This window comes from Myripristis murdjan, chromosome 18 (genome assembly GCF_902150065.1).
Source record: "Myripristis murdjan chromosome 18, fMyrMur1.1, whole genome shotgun sequence".
Lineage (NCBI taxonomy): Eukaryota > Metazoa > Chordata > Actinopteri > Holocentriformes > Holocentridae > Myripristis > Myripristis murdjan.
In genome coordinates this window covers 26,739,325-26,763,181 of record NC_043997.1, presented here as the reverse complement: position 1 = coordinate 26,763,181, position 23,857 = coordinate 26,739,325, and the positions used below count along the sequence as shown (strand labels likewise).

The 23,857-nt window shown below is 41.6% G+C and overlaps 1 long non-coding RNA gene across 1 annotated transcript; it reads right to left on the bottom strand.

Annotated features, from left to right (window-relative positions):
* Positions 1-4,206: 4,206 nt before the first annotated feature.
* LOC115376857 (uncharacterized) lies at positions 4,207-4,972 on the bottom strand. The gene is made up of 3 exons (XR_003929861.1): positions 4,933-4,972; positions 4,773-4,863; positions 4,207-4,674 (listed from the first exon to the last, which is right to left on the bottom strand). It is a non-coding gene; the product is annotated as an uncharacterized LOC115376857 (long non-coding RNA).
* Between the last annotated feature and the right edge of the window lie 18,885 nt (positions 4,973-23,857).

Below are 23,857 nucleotides of genomic sequence, written 5' to 3'. Positions count from 1 at the left end.
AACTTTTGTGTTGTCACATGTTAACAACATTCTAAAAGCATTGTGTTATCACAATACCAACACCAACATTCTCGAAACTTGGCATCGTCACATGCTAACAAACATTCTCAAACGATTGTGTTGTCACAATACAAACACCAACATTCTAGAACCTTGGAATTGTCACATGTTAACATTCTATAATGTTTGTGTTGTCACAATACAAACACTAAATTCTAGAACATTTGTATTGTCCCTTGTTAAAAAGTCTTTGTACTGTCACATTAACATTTTAAAACCTTTGTTTTTGTAATCCCAACACCAACATTCTAGAACCTTCGTACTGTCAAATGTGAACAACATTCTAAAGCCTTTATGTTGTCAAAATTGTGCCGACTCCTCCACTCCACTTGTTGTCCCTGTTGCTGGTTTTTCCTCTTGTCCTTGTAGGACAAGAGGACAAGTGGCTGAAAGAAAAGTTTATGCAACGGTTAAAGATGCTGTTATATGGGCTTAGTTGGTGCCGGAGGCATATCGACAGAGGTTCAGGACATGGGAGAAGTCTGGTAAGCAGACACATGTTGAGTTTGCCAGGGAGCTGGTGACTCATTTCAGTCAGTGGTGTGATGCATTGGAGGTTGACACTTATGACGCTCTGTGTGACCTGAGGCCTGTATCACGAAGCAAGCTTAGTTTTCGCTGGATTAGCCAGACCTGTCCGGATACACTAATCGAGATCATGGTGATCAGGGATAAGCGGTATCACGACGCTGGTTATCAACTCGCTCATTCGATCCAGGTTTGCCTCATCAGGAGCCGTGAACGCGCACGTATAAGGGGCGGAGTCTGAGGCAGGCGACCAATCACAAACATGAGCGACAAGGAAAAAAGCACAGCGTATGTCACGGCGGAGGTGAGGCATATTATAGCCTACTGGAAAAGTATGAGGAGGAAAAACAAGTATGAGGAGGAAAAACAAAAAGTATGAGGAGTTGCCGACTAAATGCGCAAATTACACATCGGTGGCTTAAGTCCACATCTGACGCTGAAACCTATGAACTCACTGCACTGCACAGATGTGCTGCGTCTATGAGAGATATTTAATTCCTCCAGGTGTAATCCCTCAAAAAATCCCCCAAAACACAAGAATATCATTGCATTTTGTAAGTTTGCCATTTTATTATAGGCTACATTTATTTATTGCCATTTATTATACAGGCTATAATAAAATGAAGCGGACGCCAAAAATTAATCACGTCAGTCAGTGCATCAGGTTGACAGCCTGAATAAAATCAGATACTGAGCTGCGTTTGAACAGGAACAAAAGGCAACTATAAATGCCGACTCGCCCTCTTGAATGAAGGGTACAAATGATCCTTTTTCATATTTGCATCAGCGAACTGTCAATCTGGCCCATTCTCTCACCCAGGAATAATTTGCCCCCCAAAAATATTTAGAGCTAATTAATTGAGCCATTTTAAATGTCCCTAAAATGTTGTGAAATGACTCTAAAAATACTTTTAATTATCAAATTTAAAAAACAACAACAACAAAAAAACAGAAACGATTTCTCATTTCTGTTTTCCTCTCCCACAGAGTGTCAGCTCTGTACAGCAGGCAGCTGTTAGCCAGGCTGAAGCTGCTTCACATTAATATTACAGCCTCTCTCTCATACAGAGGGTTGTCGGCAAAATGTTACGGATATGGCCGGTCAAGGAAAATCCTTTAATGCCGTAATGCTCTCCTTATTTGGACTCGTTGTTCAATGGGATCGTCAATTATTGGTCAGGCCACGGTTTGGCAAACAGCTGATTGGCCAGGGGGCGGTGCTTTATGTAGGATTCAATCCTATCCTGAAAGTTAGCCTGCCCCGGAGCAGGCTAGCGTTCAGGATAGGATTAGGACAGGTTTTCTATCCCGATCAGAGGTGAACCAGCTTTGTGATACAGAAAATCCGGAGTTGAGCCTGAAGTTATCTCGCTAACCCCTTAATCCTGCTTCGTGATACAGGCCTCTGGTCGTTTTAGAGCAGCTTAAGAACTCTGTTCCCAGCCACATTGCTGTTTATATCAGTGAACATAAGGTGAAGACTACTTACTGTCATCAGGTGGAAGATAAAAGGGCATCTGATGAGAGTAAACGGGGTCTTATCAGATGCCCTTTTATTTTCCACTGGCTCCCCTCAAGGCTGTGTCCTCCCACCACTTTTATTTGTTTTATACACAAATGAGTGCCAGAGTCAGTATGAGAACAGACACATTATTAAGTTTGTTAATAATGTGTCTGTTATTAAGAAGCTTTAATGTTGACAAGTCTTTTATGAGAATGTTTTACTCTTGTTTTATTGAGTGTATTTTAACCTTTGCTTTTATATGTTGGTTTGGGTCACTTTCCCTTAAAAACAGGAAAAGACTGACACATATTGTTAGGATGTGTAGTAAAATCGCTGGCACGCACCTTGATGATCTCTCCCTGTTATACAGGGAGGGCTGCTACCTTCAGGTCGCAGATACAAATAGTGATGAATAGACTTAACAGCTTCCTGTAACCCTTGGTCACCCCCCAATCCACCCCCACCCCCCTTTTTTGTTTTTTGTTGTTGTTGTTGTTGTTGTTGTGTTATTGTCTGTGTGTGACTTGGTGTTTGTGTTATTCTGTATTTCTTTGTTTTTACTGCTGTCTGTGAAACAAATTGCCCTTTGGGGACAATAAAGTTTTACCTTGACCTTGACTGCTGCAGAGGCCGCTAAACTGGCAGATGTATATGTGCTTATACACAGGAGTGGCCGGGAGCACCGGGGTCGGGGTGAATTTGGTTACAGGGGAGATGGCAGTAAGTTTCCTGCAAGCAGTAACGTTAGGCCAGAACGTGCTGCACAGGGTCAGATAGTTTGACTCGACCAAAGTATGTAACTACTGCAAAGCCAGGGGACATTGGAAAGCTGACTGTCCTAGACGTGGGAATAATGGGGGGCAGGTAAAATCTGCTGCGCTTGCTGCTACTCTTAAACATGTCAGGCCTGTTATTTCTCCCTGTCAGCAGGTGGAAGCTGGAGTGAAGGGCAGCTTGGAGGAGGCAGACTTCTCCGCTTTCGTGTCTGACGGCTGTGTGTCGCAAGTGGGGAGTGATGTCACCGTGCCGGTAAAAATTCTGAGAGATACTGGGGTTTTTAATTCATACATTCAGAGCTCTGTGTTGCCTTTTTCCTAGGAGACTAATACTGGAGACCATGTTCTGATTTGAGGGATGGGGTTAATGGTGTTACCTGTTCCGCTGCATAGACTGGTGTTGAGCTGTGGTTTGGTTCAAGGTGAGGTTGCCATGGGTGTGCGTCCTGCACCGCCAATTGAAGGCGTGGACATCATTCTGGGTAACGATCTTGCTGGTAGTCGCGTGTGGGCTGATGGTCCGCCACCTCCCATAGTAACGTCTTCACCTTCTGTTACAGGAAACCCAGATGAGAGTGCTCAGTGTTTTCCTGGTGTTTTTACAGCTTGTGCGGTGACACGGGCTATGTGCCGTGCAGGGGCGGAGCCTGAGCCTGCACCTGAGCGGGTTGGAGCAGAGGAGAGTGGGGTCTTCTCTGTGGCTATTCTTGATTCTCTTTTGTCTGTTTCTCGCAGTGACCTGGTGGCGGAGCAGAGAGCTGATCCCTCTCTGAGCCAGCTTTTCAACAGTGTTCGCACTGCTGAGGATGCAGAGAGTGCTGCAAATGGTTACTTGCTGCAGTATGAACTGTTGGTAAGGAAGTGGATAAGGCACGGGGAAAAAGATTGTTGTTTCTTCCACGTTTCGTGATGAAGTGTTGAGGACTTCTCATGATCGGTCAGGCCATGTGGGAGTCCATAAGACTTATGACTATGTTCTGAGATACTTCTTCTGGCCTTGTGCAAAGAGGGATGTGTTACAGTTCATTTCCATCTTTGGAATTCCAAAAATAATTCAGAGTGACCAAGGCTCAAATTTTTCATCACATCTGTTTACTCAAGTTCTGAAGCAGCTATGTGTGACAAGGGCAACTATAAGCCCTGACAACAAGTATGACAACGCCACCCTAGGACTTTCACCTAGAGAATCCCCCCTCTTACAGGTTCTTGTAATACAGAGAAGAAGAAGCAGAGGCGTGAATTTCCAGCTTCAACCTTAGTTTTATTCACACACAAATCTACTGAATTTCAATAATGCACAAGATTGCGCCAATTTAAAATGTACAATTTATTATCAAACATAAATATACATATATGTCCTTTGCTAAAAGATCGCCATAAGTAAATGAGTACCAGTACTGGTGGGGAATTGCCAGGGAACCTACAGGAGTGAAAGTGAGGGAGGGAGGGGTCACCACCACCAGGTACGGAGGAAGAAGGAAGGTCACACACACACTGCAAAACAAAAGGGCACAAGAATTAACACACAGCAACTTAAGCATGCAAATAAAACCCAAAATAAGACCTTCCACCCAGTGATTCACCGCCTGTAAGCATATGACAACCCACCTGTACTGATACAAATCAAGCCCACAAAGTTGGTTTATAAAAACAAACAAACAAAACCAATAAGTTACAGGAAATGACTCTCAAAAACTAATCCATAAGAAGCACAGTAACACGAACAAGTTTGTGGACGGGCAAAAACAGCAGTGGCCAGCGCTCCTCTGACACAGCAATAACTAAGCCATGGCCGGCATCATTTCCCTGTTCCAGTAAACATAATTGTAAACATTAGAACATCCAATAGTAAAAACAACAAATATATTATTAAACAAAACATACCAAAAAGAACTTAAACATACCTGGGGCCTGCAAGTTTAGGGCCAAACCATTCATTCAAATGGGATCTGGCACACAGCACTGTTTTCACATAGCTCCCCTTCCTGCAACCACCTGTATAAATGAGGGACGCATTAATGCAAGCCCCCACAATACAATCGCACCAGCAACACAAATGTGTACCTTAGTTGAATCTCTATCCCTCAAATGTGGAGTCGAGGTGGTAAACCCTGCTGCTGGCTTCTCACAGCCACATTTGAAAGATAAGAGGGATTGGACTCACCTGCAGGCAATCAGTGATTGCAGGGTGTGGCTAAACTAAACACTGGGGAGGAGAGCCTACCCATCACATATGTGTTAAACATAGCCAGTCTTCCGCATACCATGCTCAGAGTCAAGGGGCTCTGGAAAGATTTCATCAGACCCTGAAGTCTCTGTTGCGTGGGTATTGCGTTGAACTGAACCAGGATTGGGAGGAAGGACTGCCGTGGCTACTGTTAGCTGCCAGAGAGGTTGTACAGGAAAGCACCGGTTTTAGCCCTAATGAGCTTGTTTTTGGACATATGTCACAGGGCAGAAGTGTGGGTTTTATGTCTTATTCTGTAGTGATTTTTATATACTTGGTGTTTTTATTATTTATGCATGGTTTTATTTGAATTTGGTTTTATATGAATTTGTGTTTTATCCTTAATTTTATTTGCATGTCGCATGATTTTAGACACACTTCTGGCCTTGATTGGCACCTTAATTGAAAGCCCCTGCACGTGTAAGCTTCTGGGATTGACAATTTCTTTCAGCCACTGGGGAAGGAGGACGAGACGAGGTGAGCCTCAGCTGAGGGGCTGCAGGGAGTAAAGGCCCGGCGGGAAAGGTGAGGGGGCGGTGAAACGGCAGTCGGGGATCGAGACGGTCGGAGTGGCCAGGTGGCCAAGCGGCCAGCCGGCCAGGCGGTCAGGAGGCCGGCGCCGAGGAAAATGCCGAGGGAGGCGAGAGAGACGGCAGGACTGGCCAGAAGGGAGATGGGAGCGCACAAGTGGGAGGAAGGAGTTGGCGCGTGACACCCTCGCAATGGAGACGCGGACGGCACCGTGGGTCGGCAGGAGCTGCTATAGGTGATAGCAGCGGCCGGGACGGACAAGGGGTTTCCCCGGAAGACGCCAGCGAGACGTCACGTTGTCGCCAACGCGAACGTACTCCGGCCTGGGTCGTCAGCTCTGCTGCGACCCGGGAGCTGTGTTGTTGCAACGCGGTGATCCGGTGGCCGAAGCATGGCGCCAGGACTCACGAATGGGATTAGGGCTGGGCCAAGGATTACACGGCAGCTACCGAGGGACCTTATGGACTTGTTGGGACTGTGGAGTGGGGAGCTAGCATTGTAAATAAATCCCCTTTTTATGGTATTTTATCTGTCTGGTCATTTTAATTCTCTGCTCATCCTGATTTTAAAAGAACCTGTTTCCAGAGTCCTAGGCTCTCTCCTAGGTGGCGTTGTCCAGTTTTTAGGTTTTATCTTTTTTTAGGTTATTTATTTTTTTAGCATTGTATGTGTCACACCCGGGTGGCCTCAGACGGCCACCCGGGTGTGACACATACAGTGCATGGGCCGCTCATTCTGTTGCATGATGCTGTGGGGCAGTCAGAATCTCCAAATAACTTGGCTGAGTATGTTAATGGGTTTCGACATCAGTTGTTCACAGCTGGAGAGTTGGCTAAAGAAAAGTTAACCTCTTCACAGGAGAAAATGAAGCATCTTTATGACCGTAAAGCCGAGCAGTGTTGGTTTAGTCCTGGTGATCAGGTTCTGGCTTTGTTGCCGATTATCAGCTTTCCTTTTCAGGCGAAGTTTACTGGCCCATTTACAGTGTTTGTCATGTTTCACTGTCTGTTTAGTATTTTATTTTCTCATGTTTCATGTCTTGCACTTCCTGTTTTATTTTGTGATCACTCACCCCTGTCTCTGTTCCAGGTTCCTGTCTGCCCCGCCCCCTCCTTGTCTGTGTTCACCTGATCCCTGATTGTGTCTCCCTCACCTGTGTCCAATCACTCCCCATTAGTCCTGCTTATATTCCCCCTTTGTGTCTTGTCTCATCGCCAGCTCACTTTTTTTGGACACCTCTGCCTGGTTTGATTGCCTATCCGTGTACCGACCTCTGCCAGGTAATAAACCTGCTTTTTGGATCTCAACTGGTCTTTGTTGTGCATTTGAGTCCTGCTTTCTCTGTGCTCCGTTCATGACATTGTTACGTCAGGTGTCAGATCAAAACTATCTGCTGTCAACGCCAAGGCGTAGAAAATCCACCCAGCTCTGCCATGTAAACTACATGGCAGGCTAAAGAACTCTGAAACACTGGAAAATCTGGAGTCCCTGTTTGGTCATCTGTCTGAGGAGAGGTGCGCTGAGCTGTCTGCTCTTATTGACAATTATCCTTGCTTGTTTGGTGATGTACCAAGTCGAACACATCTAATAGAGCATGACATTGATGTAGGTGAGACACAGCCAATCCGTTAGCGTTTCTATCGGGTATCAGAGGAAAAGCGGAAGGTGATGGACAGAGAAATAAAGTATATGCAGTGCAGAACCCTCATCATCTAGCTGGGCGTCACCTTGTTTATTGGTGGATAAGTCTGATAAAAGTCCTAGGTATTGTATAGACTATCGAAAGGTAAATGGGGTCACCAAACCTGATGCTTATCCACTGCTGTGCATTGAAGATTGCATTGATCAGGTCGGCTCAGCTCATTATGTCAGTAAATTTGATTTACCGAAGGGTTACTGGCAAGTACCACTGTCTAAAAGAGCAAGAGAAATCTCAGCTTTTATAACACCTTCTGGTTTTTTCTCTTATACAGTGATGAGTTTTGGGTTGCGCAATGCACCGGCAACGTTCCAGCGCCTGATGAATATGGTTGTGTCTGAGCTGAAGGGATGTGCTGTGTACCCGGACGATGTTGTGATCTACAGCAATATGTGGGAGGAACATCTGGTTCATATCAGAAAGCTGTTTGATTGTCTAGCTAATGCACACTTGACCATTAATTTGGCAAAGTGTGAGTTTGCTAAGGCCACGTCACATACCTTGGTAAAGTAGTCGGGCAGGGGAACGTACGGCCGGTCCAGGCAAAAGTGGCTGCAATTGAGCAGTATCCAGTGCCAGCAATGAAGAAAGAACTCCAGCGTTTTTTTAGTCTTGTGGGTTATTACCGCAGTTTTTGTAAAAACTTCTCAACTGTGGTAGCTCCCTTGACAGATTTGCTGAAGGCAAAAGCACACTGTTTCAGTGTGATGACAGTGGTTTGGAACAACCCGTGAGTTTTTACTCCAAAAAATTCAACTCTTTCAGAGAAACAGAGTTTAACTACTCTGTTATCAAGAAGGAAACACTTGCACTCATCTGGGCCTTAAGGCATTTTGAAGTCTATATTGACTCTGGCAGTGTTCCTTTGGTAGTCTATACAGATCACAACCCCATAACTTTTTCGCATTCTCTGCATTGCCTAAACTGCAGGTTGATGCGATAGATTTTGTTTTTACAAAATATTATATTATTTAAAGGCTCAGAAAACATTGTGGCAGATGCATTGTCAAGAGCACCTTGCTCTTAGATTTTTGCTGTACCATTTACTGTTTTCTTCTCTGGTCCTCTATATATATCTCTCATTGTGCTACTCGTAAATGCTTCTCCAGGTGCCGGAGTTGCAGGGTGGAGGTTGGTTGGTTGGCTGGGGGGAGATTCTACAGAACGGTCACTATGAAACTTGTTTATAGTTTGAATAATCATTAGTTCACTTATATTAGTCTATTTAGGACTCTGTTGTTACCTGTACCAGTGTTGATGAGGTTGGAGTAGTATGAAGATTTGGCAGTGGTGAGGGCGTTCTTGTAGTGATGGAGGTGGTCCGAGAACATTTGTCTGTGTACAGCGAGTCCAGTCTTTTTGTGAAGTCGCTCCAATCGACAGCCAGTGGCTTTGAGCTGGTGGAGGTTGGGGGTGAACCAGGTTGCAGTGTGGGTAAAAGAGACTGAGTGAGTTTTAAGGGGGGCCAGGGTGGTGAGGTAAGAGGAGAGACAGTTATTATAATGAGTCACTCGGTCAGCCAGGGAGGATCCTGGGTGACCTGGTGACAGTGATAGTAAGTTTGGGGCCTGTGAGTTTTATTGTGTGACAAGTTAGTTGGCAGATATGCTTGGTGGGGAGTATATATGTGTGTGTGTGTGTGTGCTCTCCCATGCCGTAACATGTGGGGACAAAAGGGAGTTAGCCCACCAATCTCGTGGGGACCAAAATTCGGGTCCCACAAGTTTTTTTTGTTTAAATCAACTTAAAAACACCTCCAGAACGTCCTGTCAAAATTTCAGAGGGGGGCCCTAAAGTTACGATTTTTGAGAAATGTGTGTATCAAGTGTGTATGCCTGGTCCGCCCATCTACTGGGGCAGTCGGTCCTGACGTTTATGCTGGACACATTTCATCATGGTTCACTACAGGTAAGAACATTTGGATGATTATTTTGTCATTAAGTTCATGAAGTTTGTGTGTTTAGCACCAGTCCTGTCCTAACATTACCGATCCTTTCAACTGTTTAATGTTAAATGTTAACAAACCAAATTGTGATAGAAGTAACCGATTACATGTTAGCCTACTACTAGTGATGCTGCTACCTTTAGTCTCACTTAGCTGCATCAAATACAGCAGTTATTTGCAAAAGGACACATTAAATTAACCACTGTGCATCAAGAGGATGCAGTAATACTTTTACTAAATCAAACGCCATTTTTATGCCGACAATAAACGTGTTGACAATGAATTAAAAAAAAACCACGTGAACTCCTGCAAAGGTCTTTAATTTTTGCTTAAGCCCAGGTCCCCTTTAATGATTGCTACTAAAGCAAGCGGCAGTATCGACTTATACAGGTACGTGTAAAGATATGCAGAGACGTGTTATTTTCAAGTCAATAGTACAAAGCTTGTTTAATTTCTTTAAAAAGGGCAGGAAAACCTTTAACAGGATCACTAAATCAAGGCGAGGAATAGAGTATCCCTGTTCTGACTACTTTGGTCTGGAAAACAACAAACCACGGGACCGTGCAGGGCCTAACCAAGGCTGAAGCTGATTCTGCGCTGAAATAGAGAAAGAAGTTTGAGATGTGGGAACAACAGGAGCCACTATCCAGACGGGGGCCTACTAATAAGCTACTGGCACACCAACGGCAGAAGAACACTCAACTGTAACACCACATCAACCTGCAAAGATACATGCACTGAAAAACAAGCGCCCGCAGGGGGTAGGCTACTACTGTTGACCCACACTATTTACAGAGAGGGAGCGCAGGAACAGCATACAGCAAAGAAAGAAAAAAAAACAAACAAAACCAAAAACCATACAGTATGACTTAGTTGGTTTGCTTCACAATATCACAAAGCTACAATGACTACAGTGTGAGCCCTTACAATAAAAACAATACTAGGCAAAACAGTAGCAAACCGTCCTGAAAGAGGAAAACCACAGATTACTAAACATCAATTTTCTCTCACCAGGGCCTTTAAGTAAAATCACCAATACTGGACATTAAAGCACATGGGAAAAAGAAAAATGCCCAGTTACGTTGTAAGTTTTTCTTCACTTTTATCATAAATATCCTTATAACCAATTGTTTTAATTTATAATTGTACAAGTAATCATTTCACTATGCCCATTGGATACCTAGATCATCAAAACATGGGGTTAGGCACCAAAATTACTTGTATAGGATGAATAATGAAAGAGTAATGGTAATTTTAATGAACTGGCGGCAGCCATCTTGAAATTAGGCCTTTCTAGTGCTCAGATTCTGGTAGACTTTTAGTATGTTATTAAGGTCACCTAATACAACAATAATCAGTTGAAAAACCTTTAGTTGTAATTTTTTTAGGGTCAAACCATATTTGTAGCCGCCTAAGGGGCAACTGTGGCTGGCTGGCCTGCTGTGTCCACACAGACAGTATTAAGTAATACGTGATGTGGTGTTGTAATGATAATGATAATAACATGCTGCGCCATTATGCTTTCATGGGCTTATGTTACAATCATCTTTTGAGGCCAGCAATTAGATTTTAGAGCCAGGTTCTTCGTAGAATTCAGGCTTCTTCAAGTTTAAGTGTACTTAAAGCACCTGAGCGCGCATGGCAGCAGAGCTCAGGCATTAACTGCAGTCTAGTCAGTTTCCCAGTCTGTAGCATCCTATAGATTTTCCGGATACTTCGGCGGGGACCGTGACTGGGGGCGGACCGGGGGGGATTGTGCGCTAGTGCAATGTGATCTTCTTGGCGGGTGTCAAGTCTATGTAATGCTTGAGAAGGCTTCAATTAACTAGTCAAAATTAATTTTGTTCACATTTAACGTGCACAGAGTTGGCTAATTGTGTATTTCATCTGAAGTTTGTCTTAGAGGCTACTTATTTCACTAACAAAGTCAACATTTTGTATCTTCGATTTAGGCTGGACGGAAATTGAGTTGGAATAGCACAGTTTTTTCCCCACTATTATTGCTGTAGCTGAAGCCATGGCTTTGTTCCCTTGTCTTAATTTCTCTTCAGTTTGAAATGCCGCCAAGGCTCAGTCCTTTCAAAGATGCCTGTCACCATGTTGGTTTAAAGATCGACAAAACACAAAAACTGCAGGTGAAATTCATCAATGCAGTGAAAGGTAAGATAATGTTTTATGTCTGATGATGATGATGATGATGATGATGATAATAATAATAATAATGATGATGATGATGATGATGATGACTCTAATGTATATAACCCCTTTAAAGAAATCCACACACAGTCCTTAAATTACGCTCTCCTTGGTCCTCGCTTGAAGCAGAAGTGTTTTGGCTCCGCCAACTTTCCAGCTGTTCGATGTCTCTTATGTGTTAATCGATGCGCAAAGAGTGAGGATTGTTGTCTATAATTTGCTTTCTTGTTTTGATCAAAATTTACTTTATTTTTTCTTACAGGACATGGTTTGTTTGCAGTAGGTTCATTCCGCCAAGGAGATTTTGTGGTTGAATACAGGGGTGATTTGATAGATGGTACTGAAGCCGAGAGGAGGAGAAAAGTTTACCACCAATCGTGTTGGATTTTTCTTTCTCTTCAATTGGAAAGGGAAAGCATGGTGGTAAGAGTTTAAACTGCACCTCATCTCATTTCAAAGGAAATAGAATGAATGTTAAATTATAGCTAAAAGAAAACAAATACAGTGTAAACTGCTTATACTGATCACAGATAAAGTAATCAACCACTTATATTGACCAAAAGCCATTGGGATGGAATCATTTTTATACAAATGCTGTTTTAATAATTTGTTTAGTGATCAAAAAATCTGCTTATAGTGCTCATTTTTGGTCATTTTACAAATGAAAACATGCAAAAACTATTTTAAAAGTATGTGTAGGCTATTTATTTTATTTCCGGTGGTGTCCCTTTGATGTGTGGCTCCAGCAGCACAAACAGCTGTTGACTGCTGTGTCTTGTGCATCACCTGGCTGGCTGAGCCGTTGGTGCGACGCTACTCTGATTATCACTGGCTGTTTTTGTTGTCTGTCAAAACATGGATGAATGAAAGTTATTTCAGGATATCATAAGCATATGTAGTCCATGAAGATTCATAGTGTCTACACTGTGATCTACATAAGCATATGTGTTATCGCTCAGCCTGACAGTAACATATCGCCTGTTCATTCATGAGAAATCTCAGCGCAACACAGTCAAACAACACAGGGAATGAGAAATCTGCAGTACTACTGTACAGTAGTTAGCTAATTTAAAAAATATAGCGGCAGAAGCACTTACTAATCTATTCTGTACTGAGACTGTTGTTATTCTGTCACGTGAGTTAAATGACTGCTGCGTAGGCCTTATTAAAATGTTAAATGATGTTTTATCGGCACATAAGAGCTAAAGCAGTATAGCTTTAACGTGTGTGTGTGCGTGCGTGTCTGTTTCAGAAAACGCTCTGAAAAATCAACCTGCTGTGGATTGGGCCACAAAGGTCTGCAAAAAGATCCTCAGGTCCTTTTCCTACAGCTGGAAAAAGAAGGCGGCCTTACGCAAGGCACAGAAAGAGTTGAACCTGCCACAAGACAAGCTCAAAACGTCATGCCCCACCAGATGGGGATCAGTGCAACTGATGACTGCAAGGCTTCTTGAGCAAAAGAAAGCCATCACACAGGTAGGCTATGATCCTTGGTACTTTATTTTATTGTGTGTCTTACTGGCTGAGTTCAGGTACTGATTTTAGTCTTTACTGTAATTGCTCTGATTCTGCCCCATTGGAATGCATTGTAACAAAAGTCCCTCGCTTCCTACAGGAGCAATTACAAAAATTGAAATCCCACCACTCGTTTAGATAGAGGTAGATGGTCTGGTAGTCCAGATTGAAAAAAACTGAACTTCCTCTTTAAGTTGAAAAGCACTATATAAATGTAATTATCATTATTATTACAGGTCCTCTCTGATGACAGAGCATCAAGGCATCTTGTTCCAAAATGGTCTGACCTGGATGTGTTGGAGACTGTCAGCAAAGCTCTCGCTCCTCTGATGGAATTCACAGACACGCTGTCAGGCGAAGAGTATGTGATAATTTCATCTGTGAAGCCTTTACTCTACATCCTCCATTCAAGAGTGCTGGCTGAGGAAGAAGATGATGTAGAGCTGACCAAAGCCATCAAATCTAACATACTTGCATACCTTGATGAGAAGTTCTCAGATCCAACCACTGAAGCTTCATACATTTCTGCAGACCGTGTCCCCACCATTCAGGAGAAAATGAAAACAGAGATGGAGTCAGCAGCTGAAGACCACACAGGACATACCGGAGGGAGCACCGCCACGGAGCCTCAGCCTTCTGCATCTTCATCAGAAGCAAAGAAGCCAAAGAGATCATTGGGAAGCTTTTTAAAAGGAAGCGAGGCAGCCCCTTCAACTGCACCCACTGTGTCACGTCAGCAAGCAGTAGAAGCAGAGCTGAACAGCTACTTGGTGTCCCCTGTGCAGGATAGTGAGGGAAATCCACTAAATTGGTGGAGAGAGCATCATGCACACTTTCCCACTCTGAGCAAAGTGGCAAAAAAGTACCTTTGTGTACCAGCCACTAGCTCCCCATCCAACATTGTAACATGCCTCAGATCCTGCCTGAAACCAGAAATGGTAAACATGCTAGTGTTTCTTAGTAGGAACCTGGAGTAAACACTAGTGCGTAGAGTGATAACATGTAACAGCAGCCATGAGTCAGATTCACATCTACAGATAGTTGAGAAAATAGGATACCCAGTCTGCTGCTCCTTTTTGAAGTGCACTGTTCAAGCCCCTCTTGCTTTTAATCATCAGTGTTACATTGACATTTTTGCACATGGGCCATGGCACTATTTAAAATGTTTGTTAAAAAGATTTAAAATATTGTCTACCTTTCACATGGCAGTGTGCATTTGCAATTAATTATTAGTGTTGCATTGACATTTTTTTTTTTTAATTTTATTTATCATTTTGTTTACAAGCCACACTACCTCCTTTGCACATGGCGTTATTTATATTATTTGTTTACAAAAGACATTACCTCCACAAAGACATTGCTGGCTGTATATGCATTTATTGTTATCGAGGTAAAACTGTCCAATTTATCGTGATATTGATTTGAGGTCATATCGCCCAGCCCTACTGCTGCGTGAATGTGGTCCGTAATTGAGGTGCAAACAGGTGATTTCGAAAAAAGAAAGGGAGACGATGTGGCCAAAATAAGCCGCCCTGACGGCTGTGGCGTTTCATTGTGTTTTTCTTTTAGAAATGGCATTTAAATTAGGTTCTGCAAAAAAAAAAAAAGGAAGTCAAATAATAAAAAATTGGTTAAAATAATCAACCGCCTATAGTGATCAAATTGAATCGGTTTCGACGTGATGACTGTAAGCGGTTTCCACTGTATTTTGCATAGGACCTCGGTGACATGTTATTTTTAAGTAAAACTGTTTATATTTTCCTCTTTCTCCTGTCCATTTTAAGTATTGATGCATTCAGAGAAGATAATTCATTTGGCCGCCTGGTGAATGATGAACACAGACATCCAAATTGTCGCATGAAAAGAATTGAGGTGGAGGGAAGCCCACACTTATGTCTTTTTGCTCTAAAAGACATAAAGGACGGTGAAGAAATTACTTATGATTACGGAGGTGGTGACTGCCCATGGCGCATGCAAGTATGTCTAATGACTGCACAATATTCAAATGTGTAAAGTTTGAGAATGTCTCAAAATAACTATGTTTGAAGATGGCTTCATTAGTGGTTTAACCTCAGAACAACATGTCTTCATCGTTGTACCATGTCTGGTACAAGAACGCTCATAGTGTTATCCCTTTGTTGAACTGCAGATTTCCACTGCTCCTGTGGCCACAGCGACAACGGGTGACGAGTCAGACGGCAGCCATGTGGAACACTTGTCCTCCGCAGTCAACATGGTACGTGACTTTACAGCAACAATGGCACTTCAACTGGTTCTGCACTAGTGTACTAGGATAAATGGTGTCCTTGCCCACAAAGCTAGTCCTAATCCTGAGGTTCACCTTGAGCTTGGGAGGGAGACTACACCAATTTATAATTTAGCCATGACTCCACTCAGACATCTACAAAGCTTCAGTGACATGCCGTCTCTGGTCTCCTATTCATGTTCAAAGCAGAAATGCTGGTGTCCTAAATCAACCAGGGAAATAATAATCCACATGGCAAGCTCATCAATGTACTTGTGGCCTCTTCTAGCCAGCACCTCCCTCTGGCCTGGGTCAGGTTTAGGAATCACCATGCACGCTTCACATGCTCTGACAAATCACAGATTGTGACATGGCTTAAGAAGAAGAACTTGAAGTAATGAGTTTCTCTTTCTTTGTTTTACCCCATGCAGAAAACTGAGGCCAAAAAGGAGGCAGAAAAGACGCACACAAAGGATGATGAGTCGGCAGTGGATCAGTTTAGTGATGAATCAGAGTCGGACTCCTCCAGCGTAGACATCGGAGACGAATATATACCACCTGAAGGAGAATATGAGGACAGCACAGATGATTCGAATGGAAGTGAAGAATTTTTGATGACATGGTTGAGTTGATATCCAAACAGAAGGTCACAGAAAAGAGGACCACTATGAAAAACCATACTGTGTCGTCATCATAGTTCTGTGCCTGAAGTTGCCAAGGCTTTAAGTTACAAGAAGGGTTCGCAGGAAAGAAAAACTCATTTGAATTTCTGAGAAGCAGTGGCAACTTTCAGCACAATGCCTCTGTGCTCAAAAGTGGAAGAGGTAGCCTCATTCCCAAGAAGCGACCCAGAAGACACTCTGCAAACAAAGAATATGTGCACTGCAGCCACTTCCTTGGCCTTTTCACAAGAAAACTCTTGTGGAAACACCTCAAAAATTGTGATCAAAGACCAGCTGAAGAAGGGGCACTCGAGACCTTTTCGAAAACTCAAGTTCTGGCCACCTGCTCCATAGACCATCCGACACCTTCAGGCACACCTGACATGTTGAATGATTTGACACAGAGCATGCGCCCAGATGATATAACGGATATTATCAAAACGAATCCAGCAATCAGGGGTTTTGCCTGTCATTTAATGAACAAGGTGATGGGAAGCAGTACAGACACAGTTGGCAACAAGAAAACTGTGACACAACAGCTGAGGAGTCTTGGGAGAATGGTTAAGGCAGCCAGAGAGCTAACAAATATGAATTATGTCCAAGACCTTTTGAACCCGAAAAAATTTCAAAGCGACCATTAAAGTTGCTCGTCACATTGTTGGTTTTGATGAGACAACATCAAAGTCCAAGATTCCAAGTTTGAATAGTAAATTGGGTGTGGGACTTAACAATGTGGCCAAGAACCTAAGAGCCGAAACTCTTCAGAAATTGGATAATGCAGAAGCGGATCTGTACCAGGCTTTTTCCACCATTTATGATAGCCACTGGGGTGTGTACATGTCAGGTCATGGCAGGAAAGACCTCAGGGAGGCCAAATTCAATACCCCCAAGCTCTTGCCAGTTATAGATGATGTTAGACTTCTTCATGCCCATCTAGATAAAGAGGTAACCCAAGGCATCAAGGCATTAAAAGAGGTGGTTTCAACAGCTAACTGGAAACAGCTGTCCAAGGCTACTTTGACAAATGTAATACTGTTCAACCACCGAAGGGAAGGTGAAGTCTCTAACATGGAGTTGAAGTTCTTTCAGTCAAGAAAGAAATCGGTGCCTATTGAAGAAGTCAAACAGCACCTCACTGCCAACGAGATGAGTATGTTTTCACATCTCACTCGGATTGAACTGCCAGGAAAACTTAGCCAAGGTGTTCCTCTACTACTAACTCCGCAGAGTGAAGAAGCACTTGAACTGCTGTGTGATAAACGGGAGGAGTGTGGTGTTAAAAACAATAACATCTACTTGTTTGCACGTCAGGAAAAAGACACCTATCTTCAAGGTTCTGATTGTCTTCGAAAATATTCAGTTGAATGTGGTGCCAAAAACCCGGAAGCCCTTCGCTCCACAGATCTGCGGAAACAAATTGCAACATTGTCGAGTGTACTGAATCTCAACGACGCAGACCGTGATCAATTGGCAAGGTACCTCAGCCACAATATTAGGATCCATGAGTGTTCCAGGTCTGATTTTTTTTCTTTGTCTTTATTGTTGTCACTTCATATTTCACCTGTCACCTGTTGGTGTCCCAAGCTGAAAAAAATGAGTTTTCATCTTTCTAGAAAGCTGCGGAAATAAGGAGAACCCTGAACAATCACACTGTAGAAATTGATAATATAGTGCTACACTTAATTGATTTATAATTATCTCTCATTTTGCTTAATATCCATAGAGTCTGTACCAACACTGATGTCTGAAGAGATGGAAGAGATGCAAGGAGGAGAAGAGATGGGTAAAGAAGACTGTGAGATCGGGGGAGGAGAAAACAGCGTGACTGAGGACATGTCAGGTATGTGTAGCTGCGGATGTATGTAATTGGTAATGCATCAGTGTTGAGATTTATACAGTGACTAACTTTTTTAGCCCATGATACACACATGACTGAGTTCAATAAATTGATAGTGTACTGTAGTTATGGCATGACACTGCTGGCAAAAATGCACACAGCCATTAGCCATACAAGATTTACCCTGTACTCAGGGTTTTTCCTGTGTTCACAATTGCGAGGCAGCCGCCTCTATCTAATTTTGTGCCACCCTGTCATATCAGGATTTTTTCTGCATTAGTATAAATTTTGAGGTGGCCGCCTCACTGTCCGCCGCCGCGCTAAAGTCTTGATTGAAAATCAGTATAGTTGTATGGGAGTTCAGTGGCGCTGCTGTGCTGAGTGTGAACGCACCGTGGTGCAGAGTGTGAAGGGAGAGAGGAGACTCAGTGGTTTCCTTTGCTGCTTGGACAGGACCTCACTAGCATTTTTTATCGCCTACCTAAACACAAACAAGCATTAAATGTATTGGAAAGGAAAGGGTCTGACTGTAGCCTGTTTTTTTTTTTTTACTTTTGCCGCCGCTGCTTCAGAGCGACAGTCAGCTGTACGTTACCATTCCAACGAGCTGGCATGTCCGTTTTACTTTATAGGCTTAATCTCCTCAACTGTTTTTAATAAACACATTGGTGTTTTACAGTATAAAGAGTGATGTCTTGTAGGGATCTATTTGCTACTTGGGTTGTTGTGTTGGGTGACAGCGTTGTAGGCGACGAGAGAAAAGTGGTTTTATTTACACAAGTGGCTGGGCTCTTTCATGCATGTGTTACGGGCGTGCACGTTTCTTGTTGAATTTTTTTTTTTTGCACTATTCAAGAGGAGTGTCTTTAAGTAGAAGTGTAATTTGCTTGTTCAGCAAAAAAGAGAGACTAAACAATGTTATTTGCTTGTGGGCTTTTAGCCATTGACCCTGTCTGGGGGTTTCTATTGATATTTACTTTGGCAGATCATTTCAGTTGAATTTTTATTTTTGCACTGTAGCTAGAGGAGTGTCCTTAACTAAAAGTGTAATTTGCTTGTTCAGCAAAAAAAGAGAAACTAAACAAAATGTAAGCAAGAAGTAAGGATACAAGGATACAAGGAAGTTTATTTGTCATTATACAACAGGTTGAATAATGAAATTAAAGTGTGGTTCCCTCTTGATTGATTAATTGATTGATTGTGTAGAACATAGAATTATTAAGCCTGGACGAGTTCAGATGGTGCATTTAGTAGTCTCACAGCCTGAGGGAAGAAGCTGCTCTGTAGTCTGGTGGTACGGCAGCGAATACTTCTATATCTTTTGCCTGATGGCAGCAGGGTGAACAGGCTGTGGCTGGGGTGGGTGTTGTCTTTTAGGATCCTTTTGGCTCTATCACTGATGCTTGGTAGATGGGTGCCAATGATGTTTTGGGCAGTTTTAATCACTCGTTGCAGAGTCTTCCTGTCCTGGGCCGTGCACATCCCATGCCAGTTTGTGATGTTTCCAGTCAGGATGCTTTCAATCGCTCCTTTGTAGAAGCTGACAAGAACTTGGCGTGGGAATTTTGCTTTCTTAAGTTTCCTTAAGAAATACAGCAAATACAGCAAATAAACCATGTTCTTGTTGACATCTCATGTTTGGATGTGAATTTTTTCTGTAGGCTTGCTTCTGATAAATTGCTTATAACACGAACATTGGAACTATAAATACTAAATGCTCACATTGTATAGGATTTAAAAGATTTGGTCAAGTATACGTGGTCTGCATCTACATAACGCTTTTTAATTGCAGTTACATTCAACAGGTACGTAGAAAGCGCCTACTCCCAGGCAAACAAGAATTTAACCCTGCTACTCCAGACATCATGGATGTTACATGCCACATGGCCATTTTTGACATGTTTTGACATGCCATGTTTGTCATTGCACAGGAGATACAATGAAATTCAATTCACTCACATGCTGGGCTCAGTAAAAAAAAAAATACTCTAAAAATAACAAGTCCCAAATATACATAATACAATCTCATCCATCCTGTCACAGTCATGGAGCTGTGCGTAGTTCCTGTGCAACAAGACCACAGATTTCATGCATGAAATCCTCTGTTGTGCAACTTATTCAAGAAGGGTCAGCGTGGTGAAGGGTTAAAGGTACACCTCATGAGTAGGCCTCTCTGCCAGATACCCCCTGACCTCCTGACCTTTGACACTTCTGAAAGTTGCTTTTGTCTGAAAATCGGTACACTTGTCGCATTCCCGGTCAAGTTCAATGTTAACATGTTAACAACATTCTAAAACCTTTGTGTTGTTACAATACCAACACCAACATTCTAGAAATTTTGTTTTGTCACATGTTAACAACAATCTAAAACCTTTGTTGTCACAATACAACCACTAAATTCTATAATCTTTGTACTGTCCCCTGTTAAAAGTCTTTGTATTGTCACATGTTATCAACATTGTATAGCCTTTGTTTTTGTAATACTGCCAACATTCTAGAACCTTCGTATTGTCAAAGGTTAAGAACATTCTAAAACGTTTATGTTGTCAATATACCAACACCAAGTTACTAGAACTTTTGAATTGTCAGATGTTAAAAACATTATAAAACTTTTGTGTTGTCACAATACCAACACCAACATTCTAGAAATTTTGTTTTGTCACATGTTAATAACATTCTAAAACCTTTGTGTTGTCACAATACCAACACCAACATTTTAGAATGTTTGTATTGTCACATGTTAAAAACATTGTAAAACCTTTGTGTTGTCACAATGCCAACACCAACATTCTAGAAGCTTTCTGTTGTTACATGTTAACAATATTCTAAAACCTTTGTGTTGTCACAATACCAACAACAACATTCTAGAACCTTGGAATTGCCACATGTTAAAAACATTCTAAAACCTTTGTGCCGTCAAAATACCAACACCAACATTCTAGAACCTTGGAATTGTTACACGTTAACAACATTCTAAAAAGTTTGTGTTGTCACAATACAAACATAAAATTCTAGAATCTCTGAATTATCCCCTGTTAAAAGTCTTTGTATTGTCACATGTTAACAACATTGTAAAACCTTTGTGTTTTCGTAATACCGCCAACATTCTAGGACTTTCGTAAAATCAAATGTTAACAACATTCTGAAAGCTTTATATTGTCAAAATACCAACACCAACATTCTAGAACTTCTGTGTTGTCACATGTTAATAAAATTGAAAAACCTTTATGTTGTCACAATACCAACACCAACATACGAGAACTTTTGTATTGTCACTTGTTAATAATATTGTAAAACCTTTGTGTTTTCGTACTACCAACACCAACATTATAGAACCTTGGAACTGTCATATTAACAACATTCTAAAACCTTTGTGTTGTCACAATACTAACACTCACATTTGAAAACTTTTGAATTGTAACATTAATGACATTGTAAAACATTTGTGTTTTCCTTACACCAATGCCAACATTCTAGAACCTTCGTATTGACAAATGTCAACAACATCCTAAAACCTTTAGGTTGTCACAATACCAACACCAACATACGAGAACTTTTGTATTGTCACTTGTTAATAATATTGTAAAACCTTTGTGTTTTCGTACTACCAACACCAACATTATAGAACCTTGGAACTGTCATATTAACAACATTCTAAAACCTTTGTGTTGTCACAATACTAACACTCACATTTGAAAACTTTTGAATTGTAACATTAATGACATTGTAAAACATTTGTGTTTTCCTTACACCAATGCCAACATTCTAGAACCTTCGTATTGACAAATGTCAACAACATCCTAAAACCTTTAGGTTGTCACAATACCAACACCAACATTCTAGAACTTTTGTATTGTTACATGTTAACAACATACTAAAACCTTTGTGTTGTCACAATAACAACAGCAAAATTCTAGAAGCTTTCTATTGTTAAATTATAACAACATTCTAAAACCTTTGTGTTGTCACAATACCAAAATCAACATTCTAGACCCTTGGAATTGTCACATGTTAACAATATTCTAAAACGTTTGCGTTGTCACAATATAAACACTAAATTCTAGAACCTTTGTATTGTCCCATTAAAAGTCGATGTATTGTCACGTTAATGACATGCTAAAGCCTTTGTGTTTTCATAATCCCAATAACAATTTTCTAGAACCTTTGTACTGTCAGATGTTAAGAACATTCTAAAACCTTTATGTTGTCACAATACCAACACCAACATTCTAGAACTTTTGTATTGTCACATGTTAACAGCATTCTAAAACCTTTGTGTTGTCACAATAGCAACACCAACATTCTAGAAGCTTTCTACTGTTAAATGTTAACAACATTCTAAAACCTTTATGTTGTCACAATACCAACACAAACATTCTAGAACCTTCATATTGTCAAATGTTAACATTCTAGAATATTGTTTTTTCACCCTTAAAAAAAAACTTTGTTTTGACATGTTCCAAATACGAACATCCTAGAAGCTTTCTATTGTTACCTGTCTACAACATTCTAAAAACTTTGTATTGTCAGAAAACCAACACCAACATTCTAGAACATTTGTATTGTCACCTGTTAAAAGCCTTTGTATTGTCACATTGTAATAATGTTTTAGAACCTTTGTATTAACCTTTGTATCATCTTCATATTGTCAGATGTTAACAACATTCTAAAACCTTTATGTTGTCACAATACCAACACCAACATTCTAGAACTTTTGTATTGTCATATGTTAACAGAATTCTAAAACCTTTGTGTTGTCACAATACCAACACCAACATTCTAGAAGCTTTCTATTGTTAAATGTTAACTACATTCTAAAACCTTTGTGTTTTCGTAATACCGCCAACATTCTAGAACCTTTTAAAATCAAATGTTAACAATATTCTAAAGCGTTTGTGCTGTCACAATACAAACACTAAATTCTAGAAACTTTGCATTTTCCCCTGTTAAAAGTCTTTGTATTGACACATGTCAACAACATTGTAAAACCTTTGTGTTTTTGTGATACCAACACCAACATTCTACAACCTTCGTATTGTCAAATGTTAACAACATTCTAAAACCTTTATGTTGTCACTATACCAACACCAACATTCTAGAACATTTGTATTTTCACATGTTAACAACATTCTAAAACATATGTGTTGTCACAATACCAACACCAACATTCTAGAACCTTGGAATTGTTACACATTAACAACATTCCAAAAAGTTTGTGTTTTCAAAATACCAACACCAACAATTTACGTTTGTATTGTCACCTGTTGAAAGCCTTAGTATTGTCACATATGAAGAACATTCATCAAAACTGTTTTCGTAATACCAACCCTGACATTCTAGAATCTTCGTATTGTCAAATGTTAACAACATTCTAAAGCCTTTATGGTGTCACAATACCAACACTTGCATTCGAGAACTTTTGTATTGTATTGTACTTTTGTATTGTCACATGTTAACATTTTAAAATCTCTGGCCTCTGGTTTCGCAGACCGGCGAGGTGGAGGCGCAGTGCACCTGCGCTTCGCCAACTGGGTGTGGCCAAGTGGATTGTGCAAGTTTGGCACGCTGTGCGTGCTGGCACTGGTACTCCTCTTTCCCACTTCCGTCTCTCCTACCGGTGGAGGGAGGAGAGAAGGCATGGATTGACTTTGACACAGCCGATTCACATTAAACCAATCAAATGAGCCCCTGTCCCCGCCTTTAAATGCACTGCACGAAAGTGTAATGAAAGTTTAAACAATTGGCATGGCCCGTCTGGTCTGGGTGCGCGGCTGCTGTGGAGCAGGCTGTGTCCCCGGCCGTGTGGCCAGTGCGGCCGGCTCACCCTCATCTTCCTCCTCCTTCTCCTCCTCCTTTTATCTGACATAAGATGTGACAGGACAGTCGATATGGAGATAAATTTATGTGCTGATTGAGATAGTAGCATTGAATAGTGGTTTTTGTGGGTATTTATTGCATTGTTAATGTGCCTGGCATTCTGGAAACCTTCCTGTTAGGTTTTGGTGATGTGTGCACACTGTGCACCGGTCAGCCAAACTTCCACTACAAAGGCTGCGCTCTGTCTGCGCTGACAGTAGACCTGGTTTCAGCTGGCGAGCTTTGAGCGCACCTTCGGCTACGCCTTTTGGCACA